Source organism: Mirounga angustirostris, unplaced genomic scaffold, assembly GCF_029215605.1.
Source record: "Mirounga angustirostris isolate CCGP_5_RB_7025 unplaced genomic scaffold, mMirAng1.0.hap1 SCAF_3, whole genome shotgun sequence".
Classification (NCBI taxonomy): domain Eukaryota; kingdom Metazoa; phylum Chordata; class Mammalia; order Carnivora; family Phocidae; genus Mirounga; species Mirounga angustirostris.
This window is the reverse complement of record NW_026991711.1, coordinates 142,637,813-142,657,737: the sequence shown is the minus strand read 5'-3', so window position 1 is coordinate 142,657,737 and position 19,925 is coordinate 142,637,813. Positions and strand designations below refer to the sequence as shown.

General features: G+C 39.2%; 1 protein-coding gene across 7 annotated transcripts in view; it reads left to right on the top strand.

The window, feature by feature from the left end:
- Positions 1-19,925, top strand: part of ZNF385B (zinc finger protein 385B) — a 396,676-nt gene that overhangs the window by 282,460 nt on the left and 94,291 nt on the right. The window contains exon 1 of one of the 7 annotated variants that reach the window (XM_045868428.3): positions 10,693-10,968. The exons of 5 other annotated variants lie outside the window; for them this stretch is intronic. The gene's annotated coding sequence lies outside the window, so the exon portion shown is untranslated. Of the gene's footprint in view, positions 1-10,692; positions 10,969-19,925 lie in introns of those variants that run through there. One more of the 7 variants, XM_064586782.1, reaches the window with a different exon arrangement.

Genomic DNA, 19,925 nt, shown 5'->3' with positions numbered 1-19,925 from the left:
TAAAAGCATAGACTTTCTTTTTTTTTTTTTTTAATGTTTTATTTATCCATTCATGAGAGTCAGAGAGAGAGAGAGAAGCAGGCTCCCCACCCAGCAGGGAGCCCGACGTGGGACCCGATCCCAGGACCCCGGGACCATGACCCAAGCTGAAGGCAGACGCCCAACCATCTGAGCCACCCAGGCGCCCCAAAAGCATAGACTTTCAAGCTGAAACAGGCTCTGAGTTGTGAGTCGTTTAAGTTCTGAGTTGTCCATTTACAGGCTGTGGAGCCCTGGGCCAAGTGCTTCATCTGATGAGTGGAGGTAATAAAATCTTCCTCTAGGGTTATAGCAAAAGTACATGAGGTTAAAGTCTTTAAAAGGCTCAGCTCAAGTAAATGCTCAACAGATCATAGTGCTGTCATCATCATCATAATCACTGTCATTATTTTTAGAGCTGTTATTCCTTATTGTCTGTAACTATTGCAATGACCTTGGGCAAGTCATGTAACCCCTGAGAACCTCAATTTCTTTATCCATAAAATGAGGTCCTTGGAACAGAGGATAACTAAGATTCTGTCCAGTTAAGAACAGGGATAAGTTCCTTCTTTTTCAGTTTACATTCAACCTGACCTTGACCCCCAGGCTACATTGTAAATCGTTAATGGAAGTTACTAGTATGCATATAATGTCACTGGGCATTCTAGTTTAAGCAAACCTGATATTGAAAGTCTAAATCTTTTGTAAAAACTGAAAAACTCTGGATTGAATATGCAGTTTATGAAAGAAGTATTTGCTTTACAGAAAGATTCATTGTAGAGTTCCTTTGCTCACTGGTTCTTCTAGTACATTAAAAGTCAAATTTGATTTACAAAAAGATATTCACTTTACCTACAACTTTTCAGAAACATACACAGAGATTTTAATCTCTGTGAGTCATAGAATCCTTTGAGAATTGACTAAATCTGATTCCTCTTTCCCCAAAACGAGCATGGTTGCAAATTGAATTCTTGGAGAGGGGGAGTCCATGGATCTTAATATAAAAATCCAAAACAAAAACAAAGCCAATGAAAATGGGATGTGCTGAGGATATTGGAGGCATTTCTAAATGCAGACCTCCAAACACCTGGCCCTTTTCAATTTTAGAGACACAAGAGAGGATTAACATTTATTGAAGGCATCCTCTCTGCCAGCCACCACGCTAAGCATTTTATATGTGTTATGATGCTCTTCCCCTTGCAACCCTAAAAAAGGCAGGTATTTCTGATGAGAAAACTGAGGTTGAGGTAGTAATTCCCCAAAGTGATATCACAAGTTAATAAATAGTAGAAGCAAAATTTGAATTGGAGTCTGACTCTAAAGCTACCACACCATGAGAAAAAGCCCTAAATTCCTTCACATCTCTCCTCCAGCTCCCAAATTTTTATGAAGGAATAATGGCAGAAATTCAGAGATTTGTCTTCCTGAATGAACTTCTTACAAAGGAACGCCCTAAGCCGGCTTCGTGCTGACAGCTGATCCTTCCCCTTGTTCGTGCCATGCGCCATCTCCCCAGAGCGGGGCTGCCTTGTAGGCATGCCGTGCTGCTGGTGACAAGGGACGGGGCAGGCAGAGAGCTGAGGGAGGATGGAGTCTCGATGCTGGATGTGATTCAAACGTTCTGATCCCCTACGTGCCCCGGTAAGGGTTTCAGCTGACATCTGTGTAAAATAGTTGTCAGCTGAGGAGCAGAGAAGTGGCCTGTCAAACTCAGAGTGTCCCATTTGCCAAGTCTCACATGAGAAAAGTGAAGACAGGTCCCACTGTGAAAAGAAGACCTGCTTTCCAAAAGATTTATTACATAAGGGTCAAGTTGCATAACATGTGCTCTGCCCAGTAGATGCAACTCTTCCTTGATTCATTCATATTTTGCAAGGTGGCGAATTATTCCTTTAAAAAGGAGGGACTAGATGGAGGGGAATAAATGAAGGGCCTTACGTGAATGACAAAACAACCTGAGCCTTATTGGAATTCTGTCTTGGTTCGATAAGCTAATATTGAACTTCCTTCATAAACAGCCTGACCAAATACTGTGCAGAAATCACTGAGGTTTATACACTTTAAGATATTGTATATGAAGGTGAGGTCTGTATCCCCATGTTCTAACCTGTCAAAATAGAACATTCTTGGTGAGTTGGGAATAACAATCACAAATCCATTTTTGGTTTCAAGTCATTTTAAGATATGCTATCTTATCACCTAAGACTTCACAGTGTGTCCTAGAAAAGCATGCTGTTTTCACAGTGATATTAAAGGCACAGTGAGATTTGGTATTTGATTTAGATTATCCTCATGATTTCCCACATGATATAGAACTGCTTCATGAAGTCACTTGCTGCTAAGCGTTTCAGACCTTTATGTGGCATAAAGAGAAAAACAACTGCTTGAAAATGTTTAGGAGTAAAACGTGCATATTTAGAAGTAGCTGACATTTGATATGTAATTTTTCTTATATGCTATGTATGATGCAAGACACTCTCTACCTAGTGTGAAGATGGGGCCTCCTTTTTCTATCAGGAAGGCAGCATAGCATAGTGGTTAAAGGATGGACTCTAGAGCCAGACAATATGGCTTTGCATACCAGCCCTGCACTTACCTGCTCTGTGATCTTGAGCAAAATACTTAAGTTTCATGTGCCCTGTTTGCTCACCTACAAAATGCAGGTAGTAGTAAGTTCCTCCCTTACTGCGTTAATTGGCAGGATTGGGTGAATTAATATAGGCACAAAGTGCTTAGAATAGTGTTGGCATATAATAAATGTAATGTGTTAGCCCTTATCATACTACTGTGTGAAGATGACCAATAAACTCTACAGTAGGTATTAGAGGGTTCAAAAAATAAGTTCGTTTATCCTTGGTTTAGGCTAAGGCTTCACCTGAGTTTATTCGTATCTCTATATTGAGAAAGTGCTAAGTAGGATGGCTTACGTTCCCCTGTTCTCTCATATTGTCTGCATATTACTCAAGGATCCCATAACATCTGTGGGCAAAGGTTCTTCATGTACCTGTAACTGGAAATGTGCACCGTGTGTTTGATAGATTGAATAAATACCATGTCTCACATATCATACTCTTGTCAAATGTATGTCAGCCCTACTGTAATAATGATAGGTTTTTATTTGAAAAACTGTTCCTGACTTCATAACAGCATCGTATATAATCAGTGAATACTCATGGGAAGGAAAAGAATAATAATATGTGAGGAGCCCTTCAAATCATTCGATGTGTAAAAAGTGTCTTCGTACTTGAAAAGGCTGGGGAAATAAAATCATTCATTCATTCAAAATCTGTACTCAGTGCCTGTCAGAGGCCTAGCACTGTTCTAGAAGCGGGGAATAAAGGACCTAGAATATAGCTGTTGCTGTCATGGAGATCACATTGCAGTGAGAGGAGACAGTGAACAAGTAAATAAAACAAGATCATTTTAGAGACAAATAAGTGGATGGAGTAGATAAAACAGAACCATGTAACAGAGGAAACACCGTGCTGAAGACCTCAGCTGAGACACAACTGAATTTAGGGATGAGCGTTCCACCCTGAGGGAACAGCAAAGACAGAAGCCTTGAGATAAGAATGAATTTGACATGTTCAAGAAAGAGAAAAGAAGCTTAGGTCTTGGAAGGGGAAGAGGTTGGCAAGTGGAGGTGATACAAGGTGAGGTTTTGGACGTAAGCAGAGGCTTAATCATGTGGTAAATGTAGGCCATGGGAAGGAGATGGATTTTATTCCGAGTGCGGTGGCAAGCCATTATGCATGGGAGTAACACAATAAGATTTGTAGTATTAAACAGTTCGGCTGCTACATGGAGACCAAGTGTAGGGGAACATAAATGTTCCCAGAAAGATCCATTCAGAGCTATTAACTATAGTCCAGATAGATGTTGGTGGCTTGGACTAGAAAGTGGCAGTGACATGGAGAGAAGCAGAAAGAAGTAATAGTCTGGATGTAGGTGGTGAGCAAAAGGAGAAACCAAGGAATCACATATTTTAAGGTCTTACTTAAGTCCTGCCTTCCCAGTGAAACTTCTTCAGCCATTCTAACTCACTTCTCTTTCCTTTTGGTGGAGCAATTGTTTTTTGAGCTCGTAACGCGTAAGGCACAGTTCCAAGGGTTTAGGATATGTTAGTGAACAAAAAACAAAGATCCCTGCCCTTGTGAGGTTGTATTCTCTCTACTTTTCTCTTTGGGCCTGTAATTCACACTAAATTTTATGTGTCTTTGTATTAGTCTCCAAGAATTTCAGATATATTATTTTTGTTCTCCAAACAGTCACCTTGTCAAGGACCAAGGACCCCTGTTTTCAGTTTATCATAATGTCTAGCTCAGTACTGGGGCGGGGGGGGACGAAAATAACAGTGAAAAAATGTCTTTTTCATTGATAATTTCTTGTTTATAGGCTTGTCTGCTTTAAGTAAATTTGTGAAAATCCAAAATTGCAATTCAGATAATTGGAAAGGCAATCATTTTTCCATTAAAAAGGGATTATTTACTCACTGAAGAGTTACTTTAAAATAACAGACTCCCCTAATGAATGTAATTAAAAGTTTGTTAATGGGCCATAATGTATTTGTCAGGGGATGTGGGTAAAGGAACTGAAGCTAGAGTATCAGGGGCCACACAGTCAATTTAAAATTAATCCAAAATGAAGACAAAGGAGCTAAAAATTAGAATTGTAACCAAAAAAGAAAATAATTTCTGATTTCTGAAAATTTAAACATATCAACAACTTTATAGAAGACTTTCATTTTCTAAATTTACAATTTATAATCAACAATTATAAATTCGTGCTTTAACCAGAGCACATTCATCCTGGCAATGAAAAGTAATCATTTGAATACACAAGAAAACTGGCTTCTGGTTACAGCTCTTGGAGAATGTCTTTTTTTAAAAAAGATTTTATTTATTTATGTGTCAGAGAGAGAGCGAGCACAAGCAGGGCGAGCCGCAGGCAGAGGCAGAGGGAGAAGCAGGCCCCCTGCTGAGCAAGGAGCCTGATGCGGGACTCCATCCCAGGACCCTGGGACCATGACCTGAGCCAAAGGCAGTCGCTTAACCAACTGAGCCACCCAGGCGTCCCTGGAGTATGTCTTAAAATATGAGGAAGAAAACAAAATTCATGGTTGATGTTTTATAAGGAAGTTTGAGCACTTCATAAACACTCACAGATTATCGACTCCTTTTCATGACCCCTTGTAGTAATGTTGGCATTGAGGTGCTAATGTAATATTCCAGCCACTACACCTGTCCTATGGGCTAACTAAGCTTTTGGGCACTATCCCAGGAATCTGATGAATGTTTATGACTATTTATGTGGAGCATGCTTCTGAGTTCTAGAATAACTTTAAACCCAAGGTTTAAAGAAAACACCACATTTATAAGGGGCTCTTTAAAACTTGTTTCTGGGGGCGCCTGGGTGGGTCAGTCAGTTAAGCATCTGCCTTCGGCTCAGGTCCTGATCCCAGGGTCCTGGAATCGAGCCCCGCATCGGGCTCCCTGCTCAGCGGGAAGCCTGCTTCTCCCTCTCCCACTCCACCCTGCTTGTGTTCCCTCTCTCGCTATGTCTCTCTCTGTCAAATAAATAAAATCTTTAAAAATAAATAAATAAAACTTGTTTCTGTAATTCTCATCATGTTTCCTCTTTGAAGACCGTCATAATTATCAATGGGAAAGAAAGCCTTTCACCAGGTAGTTCACAGCCGCACAGTTCATGTAAGAGTGTAGAGCCGTTCCTTTTACCTCATTCATTTATTCAGTACATTTGTTGAGTGCTTTCTCTGGGCGAGTCACTAGGCGAAAGCAGCAAATCATGTCTGGTCTCTAACCCAGAAGAGCTGATAGCTTCGTGTGGAAAAAGACACATACACAATAGAATGTCTTAAATACTGTAGAAGAGATATTAGTGAAATGTATTGCAGGTTCAAAGGAGAGCAAGATACTTTCTTCTGATGGAAACGGAAAGGCATTTAAAATGCCACTTGAAGCTAGAACTTGAGAGGGGACAGACAGAAAGGCAAGCGCATCCTAGGAAGCATAAGCAAAGCAACAGAACTTAAAAAAAAAAAAAAGTATGTATGTACAAGAAACAAGCAGTGCTTTGTGTAGTAAATATTTCTAGAGTGACTGCTAGGTGAAAAGCACTGCCTGAGAAGCCAGAGACAGAAAGAAAACCATTTTGTCCTCGTCCCTGAGAAATAGTTCAGTTGAGCATATCTTAGAAAGTTTTCAGTTAAGTTTAAGGATGGTGATGGCTGCTGAACCGAGGTGTTGGAATTGTATTCTATGGTGATGGTTTTGGTGATAATGATAATAATGCTTATCATTTGCTAAATCCTTCAGCCTTCTGTGCACCTTAGTAAGAATTTACATGTGTTAGTTCCTTCAGGTCTCCTCATGAGATATGATTAATGTTTTTATTCCTACTTGTCAGCTGAGAAAACGGGCTTAACAAGTCAATTAATTCATTTAATGTTGCCCAGCTGGTAAGTAGCAGAGTAGAGATTTGAACAGGTGCACAGTATTGGATTTCAGCGCCTGTAACTCTCTAAGGGGAACAATGGAAGACATTTGAATAGGAACATGATTGATTCAAGCCATCCTTCTCAAGAATTCATTTAACCACAGGGGGAGTACAGTGATTAAAGAATTATGCTAGTGAACAGCTAATGAGGACCTAAATGAAGGTAACAACAATGGGTATGTAAAGGGGAAGGAGGTGACTAACTTGATTCAGGGGCAAGGAAGAGGGAAAAGTCAAATATAGTTTCAAGTTTTAGAGTCTATATAGCCAGAAAATCCATGGTGCCAGGCAGCGAAATAAAGACCACTGGAGGAGGAATGTCCCTTCTAGGGATCGGGGGAGCTGGGATGATATAGTTTAATTTTGTACAAGTTGAAGCTGAGATGCCAATGGGATAATACAGGTAAGAGGACTCCAGCAGGTATTCAGAAATACAAACGTTGAGCTTGGAAAAGAGGTATTTAGACATGGGATCATATTCTACAATGGTACAGAGATCAAGAAGGACTGATAAAGGACTTCAAAACTATAGGTTTATTAAGATGGAGAAATCAGAAGCCAGATTTATGAAGCAAAGGGATAGTAAAAAAAAAAAAGTAAAAAAGGAAGTATAGGCTATGCTAAAAGGAATTAAAGTTAAAGGAATGGGGAGGATATGTGCTATGGTGAGTGCTGTGAATTGTGCAAGACTGTTGAATCACAGATCTGTACCTCTGAAACAAATAATACATTATATGTTAAAAAAAAAAAAAGAAGAAGAAGAAGATAGCAGGAGGGGAAGAATGAAGGGGGGAAATCGGAGGGGGAGATGAACCATAAGAGACGATGGACTCTGAAAAGCAGACTGAGGGTTCTAGAGGGGAGGGGTGTGGGAGGATGGGTTGGCCTGGTGATGCATATTGGGGAGGGCACATTCTGCATAGAGCACTGGGTGTTATACGCAAATAATGAATCATGGAACACTACATCAAAAACTAATGATGTAATGTATGGTGATTAACATAACATAATAATAATAATTAAAAAAATAATAAATAAAGTTAAAGGAAAAGACAGAGTAGTTGGTAGACTAAGAAGCTGACAAAAATCAGGGAAGTTTTCTTTGCTTTCCTTAAGAATGAAATGACTGAAGAAAGATGGTAACTTACTGAGTAAGATCTTGGAATTCGTGGGGCTGCATTAACACAAGGGCACACGTGACATGTTGGCTGGGTAAGGGATGCCTGGTGCCTCCTTCAGATTCTTTCAGTCTCTTGCCACACCCTTTTTTTAATTTTACTCTTTTTTTGCCACCCCTTTAGATCACCACTTGAATGCCACCTCTCTGCTAGGCCTTTAGCTCTCCCACAGTTTCCCCCATAGAAGCTTAAATGTTCCTTATCACATTCTCCTACTGCTCTTGGTACATACATGCACCATGAACCAGTGGTTGTCAACCATCAGCATGTTTCCAATCACTTGGAGGGCTGGTTAAAACACAGATTTCTGGGTCCCACTCCCAGAGTTTATAATTCTGCAGGTCTGGGATGGAGCCTGGGAATTTGCTTTGCTAACAAGTTCTCAGGTGATGCTGATGCTTTTGGTCTAGGGACCACACTTTGTACACTACCGAACTAAACAAAGGACCTATGGCAGGTACAAATAAAAGGTTTGGGAGTTTGAGAATGGACTAGTATGCCAGGCCTGGGAATGTCCTGGAAAATACTCCAGGAATCAGACGTGACTTAAAGACAGGCAAAAAAGAATGGAATAATTTGCCTGGCTCCACTGAAAGAAAAGTACCTCAAAGAAAGTAACAGTATAATCCCTACTAAACACAGAGTTTTCTTAGGAGGTGTCTAGATTTTTAAATGTAGGTGTAGAATTTTTAAATAATAAAAGTGAAAACCACAGCACTATCAGTTTATTTTATTTTTTTAAGGGGGAGGGGAAGAGGGAGAGAGAGAATCTTAAGCAGGCTTCACACCCAGTGTGGAGCCCTATGTGGGGCTTGATCTCACAACCCTGAGACCATGACCTGAGCAAAAATCAAGAGTCTGATGCTTAACCAACTGAGCCACCCAGGTGCCCAGTACAAGTTTATTTTAATCATGAACTAAATATTATGTGAGCAAGAAGTGCACAATTGCTATTTGGGGGGAACTAAGTATAGAGCTAGCATGCTATGTTCCATTTAGAATGCTATTTTGTTATTATTCGTAACAACTGAGATCATGGGGCTTGGATATATGCACTAATTCTAAGAGCTGGTATTGTAATTACCATTTTTTTTTAATTTTTTTATTCTTATGTTAATCCCCTTACATTACAACATTAGTTTTAGATGAAGTGTTCCATGATTCATTGTTTGTGCACAACACCCAGTGCTCCATGCAGAATGTGCCCTCCTAAATACCCACCACCAGGCTAACCCATCCTCCCACCCCCCTCCCCTCTAGAACCCTGTTTGTTTTTCAGAGTCCATCGTCTCTCATGGTTCGTCTACCCCTCCGATTTCCCCCGCTTCATTCTTCCCCTCCCGCTACCTTCTTCTTCTTCTTCTTCTTCTTCTTCTTCTTCTTCTTCTTCTCCTTCTCCTTCTCCTTCTCCTTCTCCTTCTCCTTCTCCTTCTCCTTCTCCTTCTCCTTCTCCTTCTCCTTCTCCTTCTCCTTCTCCTTCTCCTTCTCCTTCTCCTTCTCCTTCTCCTTCTCCTTCTCCTTCTCCTTCTCCTTCTCCTTCTCCTTCTCCTTCTCCTTCTCCTTCTCCTTCTCCTTCTCCTTCTCCTTCTCCTTCTCCTTCTCCTTCTCCTTCTTCTTCTTCTTCTTCTTCTTCTTCTTCTTCAACATATATTGCATTATTTGTTTCAGAGGTACAGATCTGAGATTCAACAGTCTTGCACAATTCACAGCGCTTACCAGAGCACATACACTCCCCAGTGTCTATCACCCAGTCCCCCCATCCCTCCCACCCCACTCCCCACTCCAACAACACTCAGTTTGTTTCCTGAGATTAAGAATTCCTCATATCAGTGAGATCATATGATACATGTCTTTCTCTGTTTGACTTATTTCACTCAACATAATACCCTCCAGTTCCATCCACGTCGTTGCAAATGGCAAGATCTCATTCCTTTAGATGGCTGCATAATATTCCATTGTATATATATACCACATCTTCTTTATCCATTCATCTGTCGTGTAATTACCATTTTGACTGCTGCATTTAATTATTCCCTTAGGCTTACCTGTCCCTGATAGTTACCATGCAAATCTGACATAAGCAGATATATCGCATCTCTGGATTTGGGTGGGTGTAATTCGTTCTGTATGTCACTAAAGTGTTGGCTCTGGTTGGCAAATGTTGCCAAGTTGCACAAACAAAGGTGCAAAATCCTTCCTGACATTTAAAACATCCGTCACTTCAAGTTTCTTCCATTCGGTCAAATGCCCACTAAGCTAACTCATCAATATCAATGACTATCAGCCTAGCATACGCAAAAGAACCATTCAGTCATAGCCATACTGTGTCACATGGATATATCAGAAACCTTATTATGATCACATGATCAGATGTCACTGGACGAAGAGTGAGATTAGACATCTGAGTACATACTGTATCATTTCAGTTCCAAGCCTACACAACTGCTAATTTCACTACGATAATTCACCCATGTAACTGAAATTAGGTTTTGGGCATTGAAAAGCATAAACAGCCCTGTTAATGTTATCATCAAATAGTTACCTGCTTTAGTCTTTTTAAATTATATGCTATGAATCTTTACTTAAAACCTAAAAATGCACAGGAAAGGAAGGAAATTCTTCAGGCCTAAAGGCATGCAAATAAATTATTCTGGACTAAGAATATAGACAAAGTTCCTATTTTGAGAACACATTTCTTTTGGAAATAAAAAACAATTTTAAAATAAAAATTAAAAAATAATAATAAAAACATAAAATAAAGATTTAGTTGCCCACCTAGAAAAGAAAAAAAAAATCCCTTTAAGAGATACCAAAAATTCCAAATTGTTATAACAAGTAAGTATTTTGAGCGAATTGCATTGCTTTGTTGGGAAGGAGAGGTGGGTGGCAGATGATTTGATTTCATTTTTACCATGGCCTAGTAAGTAGTTTCTGAGTTGCTTCAGCTACTCAGCAAAATTACATGAAAGAAAGTAATTGTCAGTCTTTTAGGATATATTTGGTTCAGTGTCGTCAGAAGGTAGTCTGCCCTCTCCCTGGAATCAAGTTGCAAACACTATCCTCAATAGTAATTAGAGCTAAGCGGCAATTATAGGACGTATGATTTGTTCAGACGCAGTGCCTGTCGACTGTTTCCTAGCACCACATTTCACAGAAGCACCAGGTTGAAATGATGGAATTATTTCTCTCTCAATGTAATACTTCGCACAGTGCTCAAATGCAGAAGTGAACGTGGACTGTAATCTTAAAAACGAAGGTAAGCTTTGCTGGCTGATCAGCATTTACACCTCAGGGAACTTTTTCATGAAGGATGTGACAAAAATGTAAAACAGTTAAAATCAATTTCAGAGAAAAGTAGCAGAATTAGAACAAATAGAATTTGCTAATTTCACAACTCCCCCTGGTTTTCTAATTTGTTTTTATTTAAATTGTAATATTGCTTCACTTTGTTAAATATAATAAAGATGTGACTGATTGCCCACATTTTCTTTATCTTTTTCCTTTTGAAGTTTGTCTCAGAATAACTAGTAGGTAAAAATGAAATTCATGTTTAATCCAAATATTTAGACCCTCTCTCACTTTTCTCTTCAGGAAGTATATTTAAGATGATGACTGTACCTATTCAAGAATTCACATTCAAACTGACAGAACAGTGGCTGGTAGCCTGTCACAAAATTAGGTGACATGGGTGATTTGCACTCTTGCCACATGATTTTTATGATAAGCGTGTTTCAAGTTGTTAATGTTTCATCAAGTTCAAGTCAAAATTCAGTGGCTTCAATGTTTATTTAGACTCTTGGGCATAGAAATCTCTCTGGAAACTAGGTAAGTTTAGCTCCTCAAGTGGGAGTATTGTCTGTTATGAGGATAGATGTAGTTTGTATGTATACAATAGATGATTATGAAATTCTCATTTCTGTTTTAATGTTATCACTTTAGTTTTCCCCACCTAAAATTCTGTGGGGGTTTTTTTTTCAGTTTTGCCATTTTTTAAACATGAATAAATATTACTGTTAGGAAAGAACTTAAGAAGTCTTGGCACCAGGTAGATGTTTTTATCTCCTAGTCCCCAGTAGGATTTCAGGTGGTTTGGAAAATACTAAAAGAGCATCGACTTCTTTTATTCTACCTCATTGGTGAAGTAGAGATGTAAACACTGAGGATTCTTGCAAAAAATGAGTAGATTAAAGCCAATGAGCCTTAATTTTTCCAAGGTGCTAAACACTCTATGATGTGGGACTTCTTTGCAGACACCGGTGCTCGGTGTAGTTATCACAATTAGGCTCGATTTTGGAAGAAAATTTTTTTCTAGCCCTGGGCCCATTATTGGCTTCATTCTGTATATTTGCTTCGTCATGGAATAATTTCTCCCTGAGAACCATTTTCCTCATCAGAAAAATGTGGGGTGATCGATCATAAGCCATGTAACAGGTTAGAAGCCTACTTAATATGTGTTAAAGCACATTGTGCTCCACAACAGAAAGCTATATGGTATTTGTATAACCCAGGACACTGATGACGAATTTCTATAAAAATATACCACTGAGGGGCGCCTGGGTGGCTCAGCTAAGCATCTGCCTTTGGCTCAGGTCATGATCCCAGGGTCCTGGGATCCAGTCCCGCATCGGGCTCCCTGCTCAGGGGGGAGCCTGCTTCTCCCTCTTCCCCTACCGCTCCCCCTGCTTGAGCTCTCTCTCTCTGTCAAATAAAAAAATAAAATCTTTAAAAACTATATATATACACCACTGAATTCTTTGGTGAATTTAAATTCTTAACTTGCTCTACTCTGTCATGAGGATGGCAGATATTATCATGTGAATGTATATAAAAACAATCTTCAGTGGTTGCAACTGACATGACTACTTGAGACATAACCAGAGACGTGACCTTCATCTAATTGTTTTATCTTGTCACAAGGAAAAACTTTTCTTGATATTAGTAAAATCTTGCTATTCTGTCTTTTGATTTATGGAAGCAACTATTGAAAAGAAAATGAATGCTGCGAAAGAAGGCAAATGACAAAGTTTGAGTGCTTTCCAGTTCCCGGGCAGTACTATAGTGAAAGACAGAGATAGAGACAAAGAGACAAGAATGACAGACAGGTCCATATGCAGAGGTAGAAAGAGACAGAAACAGAGACCTGAGAGAGACAAGAGGAATGAGAGAGGCAGAAAAGATAAACAGGTGAGAGGGAGGGAGACTAGGGAGACCACGAGAGATAAGAGAGACACAGAGAAAGAAGGTGTTAGAGAAAAAAAGACACGTTAAGTCAATCAACATTTGGGAATAGAGATTGTGCAATTTTGGAACTTTGGGTTCTTTTTTGCATTTTCTTTAACTGGCAACATGCTTTGTCAAATTGAATACATTGAGCCCAGGTCTGTTGCTTTTCCATTTGTGTCCTTCAAAGCAAAGGGAGCTTAAAAAGGCTGTTTGAAGTTCAGAAGAGACCAAGAGTCAAAACAAATATTCTTTTAAAAAAAAGTATTTCCATTCCTTTCTTGCCTTATAAAGCAAAGCAGTGACAAGGAAAATGATGAGTGCTATGATTAAATTCTCTACTTTCCATGTGGCACCTTATTAAAAAATCATTATGTCTTTGACTTTTGTTGGTGTTCACTGGGGAAGTGAGACAGAGGCATTTGAGAAGCCAAAAAAAAATTCTGTAGAAGAAAAACTGGTACAAAGTCAGGATAATGATACAAAAATAAACATGATACACAGGGACAGAGGCGATCATTTATGATGAATCACTTCCAGTGCAGAAAATCCTTGGGCATTCACTGGAGGGCCTTATCTCATGCTGTTTTGCATATCACTAGTGCCTCAGAAGCTGCCTGAATGACTGAAGCAAGTGACCTCAATTTCTAGGATGTGAAGACAATGGCAGAGTTCCAAAAAGCCGGGTCAGGGGTCGCCATTCCGTTCAAAGACCCTTTGGAGTGCAAGCATCCCCTAGGTCACGGGACCCCGTGTTTCTCAGGATAAGGGCGATATCACATTGTCTCCCAGTTGTCCAGCTCCTTTGAGGAAATCAGATGTCCTGCTTAACTAAGTTGTTCTTGCTTATATAGTTTTTGCTCTGCTCTACTTCATTCTATACAGGTTTTGACAATACAATTAAAGACAAAAGGGAGGGGCGCCTGGGTGACTCAGTCGGTTAAGCAGCTGCCTTCGGCTCAGGTCATGATCCCAGGGTCCTGGGATCGAGTCCCACATCGGGCTCCCCGCTCTGCGGGGAGCCTGCTTCTCCCTCTCCATCTGCCTTCTTCTTTGCCTACTTGTGCTCTCTCTCTCTCTCTCTGTCAAATAAATAAATAAAATCTTAAAAAAAAACAAAAGACAAAAGGGAAAAAAATCATTTTAGGAGTGAGATGTTAGGAAATTCCAAATAAGGAATTGGTGTTGATTCTAGTCCCCTCTGTAAAAGTCAGCCAAACTTAACCGGTTGCTCTTCCTTCCCTCCTCAAATCCCCCTCACCTTTTTGCCCCAAGTGAACCTTGCTATCTCCCCATTACTTACAATCTCTGCTCCCCCCATTCCTGGCATGTCCAGATTAGTCACCCCATACTAGGTTTCCACAGGGATGAAATGGCAGCTTTCATGGTCCGTGGCTGCCAAGTGGGAGCCATCTCTGCAGTTTCTGGATGAAAGTGGCTTCTTGGCTTATGGAGGACCAAGAGTGGCCTCGTCTAGGATGGCCACCAGGATTATAAACCACTAGAATTTGTCTTGAATTCTCTATAGTGCAATGTAATATGGAAGTTATGGAATATGTATGCAAAAAGGAAAAAAAAGTTTATAACACAGTTGTTGCTGTCCTATTTATTCCCAAATTGTGCTTTCTAGGAGCCTATTACTTTTTTTTTTTTTTTGAACATGGGCAACAGCTTTTAAATAGCTTTGAAATGTTTAGTTAATATTTAAGCTAAGGAAACCTCTTTTCTCTACCAAGGTGGGAGTAGAGAGCACTGGCAGAGCAAATATTAACTCTGTTTCTTTAAATTGAGCAAGCTTCTGGAGGAAAAAATATCTTTTTAAAGGACCATTAAGTAAACCACTACTCCTCCCCCTCCCCCCCATTTGGTTCTTAAATGCAAATAGCAAAGTCACTGGATGCAAGAACTGAAATTCTCTGAACTAGGGGCTAAAACATTTTGTATCCTGGAGCTAGAATTTATAGCAGCAGCTGGATGTGTTGACCTCCTGAGCTGCTGTATGCAGCCCGTTCAGCCTGGCCCTTTTGTGAGCTGCAGAAGAGAGGCCTAAAGACAGACCCAGAGGCCTCCATGGTCTTGCTGCTTTGATCTGCTCCAATGGAAGGTCAGTTGCCTAGCTTGGAAAAAAATGTGTCTTTTCAGATAGCGTTTTTGTTGCAGTTACTGATAGTACTTCAATACAAACAGTATGGTTGAAAGCATAGTTTTAATGGGGTTTGTTCTCCTTTTTTATACCATTGAGAATATTAAAAAAATTCTTTAAAATGAGGTGTTGCGATCAATCTTCCTCTGTTCTTTAAAATAGAAAGAGATGTTGGCTCTTGGTTGCGCTGGCTTTTCTCTTTGATTTAAACTTCTTTCTTTCATTATTCATATTAATAAAACATTAGGATTAAAATCTCACTGAAAAATGAATACTCCTAAATTTCAGGCAAAGCATAAAAAGAAAACAGACCAAATACAAATCTATTTAAATTTTTAAAGAAGATTAAGACTTCAATATATGACTCCTGTACATCTTCGATTGTATAGACTTAAATATTCAAAACAATGTCTCTGGGCAATGGCAACTCTGAATGTGATTCTACCATCAGTCAGGTTTCATGGTGGATTAAATTCTCTTAATCATTCATCTCATGCAAAACGAAGGGTAGATTCTTAAATTATGTTTACTCTAAAATTTTATGAAATATAATTCCTCTAGAAATATTCAACAGTTTGAGATACATAGTGGTTGCTTTTCCCAGCAAAGTCTGCCTTATTTGGAAGGTTTCTACAATAAACCATGATTCCATGCAGCCATTAGGTCCTTCACATGCTGGGAAGGGAGAGCAAAAAGTTCCTCTGAAACAGAAAGAGGCTTCAGACTTCATGAAAGCATCTTGATGCCATAGACAGGAGTCATTGGGCAAATGTAGTGCAGGACCATTTCCCTATATCTTTTTGCCAGAAAGTTTCGTCAGGCTACTGTGACCTCCCAATCCATTCTTGACCTCAGACAATTTTAGTAAAGCCCTATCTGGAGATAATTTTGGCTTCTCTAAAGACTTAGTAATTTAGGAACTAAGCACATGACATTCCCTTTTGATAAGTCAGGTGTATTAAAAACTATTTCAAAAAATGACAAAGCACTTGTCAGAATCCTGTTTTCCCTTCTTTAGTTTCCTTTCTTGCATGGTCATGCTTAATAAAATCGGGTTACAAGTGGAGAAAACAGTAACAAAGCAAAAATGTAAATTCAGCTTTAAAGAAGACAATTGGTCCTCAAGACTTTTTTTTTTTTTAAGATTTTATTTATTTATTTGACAGAGAGAGAGACACGGCAAGAGAGGGAACACAAGCAGGGCGAGTGGGAGAGGGAGAAGCAGGCTTCCTGCGGAGAAAGGAGCCCGATGCGGGGCTCGATCTCAGGACCCCGGGATCATGACCCGAGCCAAAGGCAGACGCTTAACGACTGAGCCACCCAGGTGCCCCCTCAAGACATTTTTTGAGAACCACTTATCTTCTTTACTTAAATTCTGAAATTCTCAGATTTTTCAATTCTGCTTCCAAAAGGATGACCACTAATGAAGTATGCCACATGTTTAATCAAACTGTATTTTGTACTAGAGAGTAAAGAAAAAAAAAAAGCTTACCCTTTTTTTCCAACATTTAAATATAGGAAAGTCAGTGCATGAGCACAATATTCAGGTATAAATGAATCACCACTTGGCTTTAAGTATTCTATTGCCACGCATTCAAAAAGCCATCCATTGAGTCTTAGTAAAAGATTCATCGTTTTGTGTAAAAGCTGGCATATTACTACTAAACCCAAAGGACACTGTAGCTTAAAATCTATCATGATGTGGCTTCACTGCTGTTTTTTGAGGCAGAACTTCATTATTGCCCATAAACTTCAGTGTGGTACTCAGAAGGACTTATTTTTAAATGCAACATTCTGCCAGGATGCTGCTGTTGGAGCTCTTTGGAGGGAACCCTGAGGTGCCCCAAGGGAGATTCAGGAGCAGAACTGCCAATCGTGAAGATTTTATAGACTCAGAGTTCTAGATACACATTTTTCTCTTTGGCATCAGTAGATTCCGTGTCAGTCTCTTCTGTCCACTTATGAAATTCAGCAAGGAAGCATCAGCATTAAAGGGAACTTTTATTTTCTCCCAAATCATTTTGAGCAAAATCAAGCTGGCAGTGGGAAAAACATCATATTCATCCTAAAAGTAGACAAACTTGACAGTGTTTGAAGATGTTCTTCTTATTGGAGAATTTTTCCTGTATTTGCTGAAATAGTTTACTAAAATTATTATCATTGAACAATTTAAAAAGTTTCTGTTGGAGAAAACATACAGAAACGTGCACATAAATGTACAGTGGATGAATGTACACAAACATACCTGTGTAACTGGCACCAAGATCAAGTAGAAAAATTTCCAGCACCCTACAAGCCCCTCTCATGCTCCTTTTCAGTCACTCCCCACACCCTTCCTACAAGGATAGCCCTTTCCTAACAGTATAGATTCATTTTGCATGATTTTGTACTTTGTGTACATTGGTATCACACAGCATGTTGATATGCTCCCTTATTTTAGTTTTTTTCCTCAACATCACACTTGCAAGGTCTATTTGTTGTTGCATGTAATTATAAATCATTTGTTTTCATTGCTATATTCCATTATATGAATGTTTTATTGCATGAAGAACCAAAATTATTTATTTCTACCATTGATGGGTTAATTAGCTAATTTCCAGTTTGCAGTTCTTATAAAGAGTATTGCTATGAGCATTCTAGTACATATCCTTTCTATTGGGTAAATACCTAGAGGTGGGATTGCTGAGTCATAGGGTATGTGTATGTTCAGTTTTAGTAGATATGCTAAATAGTTTTTCAAAGTAGTTGTAACAACTGATAGTGATTCGAAGGGGCACATGAACCCCAATGTTTATAGCAGCAATGTCCATAATTGCCAAAATATGGAAAGAGTCCAGATGTCCATCAACAGATGAATGCATGAAGAAGATGTGGTATATATATATATATAAATGGATGTAGATATAGATACACACACACAAACACACACACACACAATAGAATATTACTCAGCCATCAAAAAGAATGAAATCTTGCCATTTGCAAGACATGGATGGAACTAGAGGGTATTATGCTAAGCGAAGTAAGGCAGTCAGAGAAAGATGAATACCATATGATTTCACTCATATGTGGAATTTAAGAAACAAAACAGATGAACGTAGGGGAAGGGAAGGGAAGGAAAAATAAAATAAGAGGAAAACAGAGGGAGGCAAACCATAAGAGACTCTTAACTATAGGGAACAAACTGAGGGTTGCTGGAGGGGAGGTGGGCAGGGGGATGGGGTAACTGGGTGATGGGCATTAAGGAGAGCACTTGAAGTAATGAGCACTAGCTGTTGTATGCAACTGATGAATCACTGAATTCTACTTCTGAAACTAATAATACAATATATGTTAATTAAATTGTATTTAAGTAAAATTTTTTTAAAAAATGCACACAAAGTATTGTAACAATTGACACCAGAGGGGTGGTGGGTGAGGGGATGGGTTAAATAGGTGATGGGGATTAAGGAGTACACTTGTTGTGATGAGCACCAGGTGATGTATGGATGATGATGAATCACTGTATTATAAACCTGAAATTAGTATTATGCTGTATGCTAACTAATTGGAATTTAAATAAAAACTAAAAAAAAAAAAAAAACTGAAAAAAAAAGAGTTCTAGCTGCTCCATATCCTCATTAACAATCTCAATCTTTCTTCACTGTAGCCATTCTTATGGGTATGTAGTGATATCTCATTGCAGTTTTAATTTGCATATCCCTAATGACTAATGAAGCTAAGCACTTTTTCCTGTTTACTGGCCATTTTAGTATATATTTTTGTGAAGTGGCTAATCTTCTACCCATTTTTTTCTATCATGTTTTCCTTTTTCTTATTGATCTTTAGGAGCTCTGTATTCTAGATTAAAGTTCTTTGTCAAAATATATATTTTATTATAATCTCCCACTCTGGATTGCCTTTTCATTCCCTTGATATGTCATATTCCCAAAGCTTTATTCTTTACGGAGTATATTGTCAATTTTTTTATGATTAACATCTTTTTTTAAAGATTTATTTATTTAAGGTGAGAGAGAGAGAGAGAGAGAAGGAGAATGGGGGGAGGGGCAGAGGAAGAAAAAAAGTCTCCAGCAGACTCCCTGCTGAACGCATTGCCGGTTGCTGGGCTCCATCTCACAACCCCGATATCGTGACCTGAGCCAAAATCAAGACTGAGACGCTTAACCGACTGCACTACCCAGGCACCCCTATGATTAATATCTTTTGTTTCCTATTTTAAAAATCTTTTCTGGGCACTTGGGTGGCTCAGTCAGTTGAGCATCTGACTGTTGATTTCATGATCTCGTGGGTCGTGGGTTTGAGCCCCAGGTGGGGCTCCGTGCTCATCAGGGAGTCAGCTTGGGATTCTGTCCCACTGCTCCACCCCACCCCACCCCATCCCCCACCCCCTGCTCGTGCACCCTGGCAAGCTCTCTCTCTCTAGAATGAGTGAGTCTTTAAAAAAAAGAAAAAAATCTTTGCTTACTCCAAGGTCTTTTAGATGTTCTACTTTTCTCTTTCTTGTTTTACCTTCTCAACCATGTATGCTTAAGAATATCTTGAATCCTTAAAGTTTTGAATTTTAATACATTCAGTTTTCTCCATGCTTTTTGCTTATGTATTTCCCTCCACCATTCTCCCATATCCGCCTCTCAAAATATCAACCATTCCTCCAGGCTTATCTTAAGAGATAATCATCTATGAAAACATTTATGAACCCAACTGCTAACCAGATGCAGTTTCTTTCTTGAAACTCTTTAGCATTTTGTTGATAATTTATGATCCCTTACATATCCTGCCTTTTACAAGTATTAATGAACTTAAGTATTTATGCCCTCCTGGGATATGGCATAGTGTAAGAGGAGTAGGAA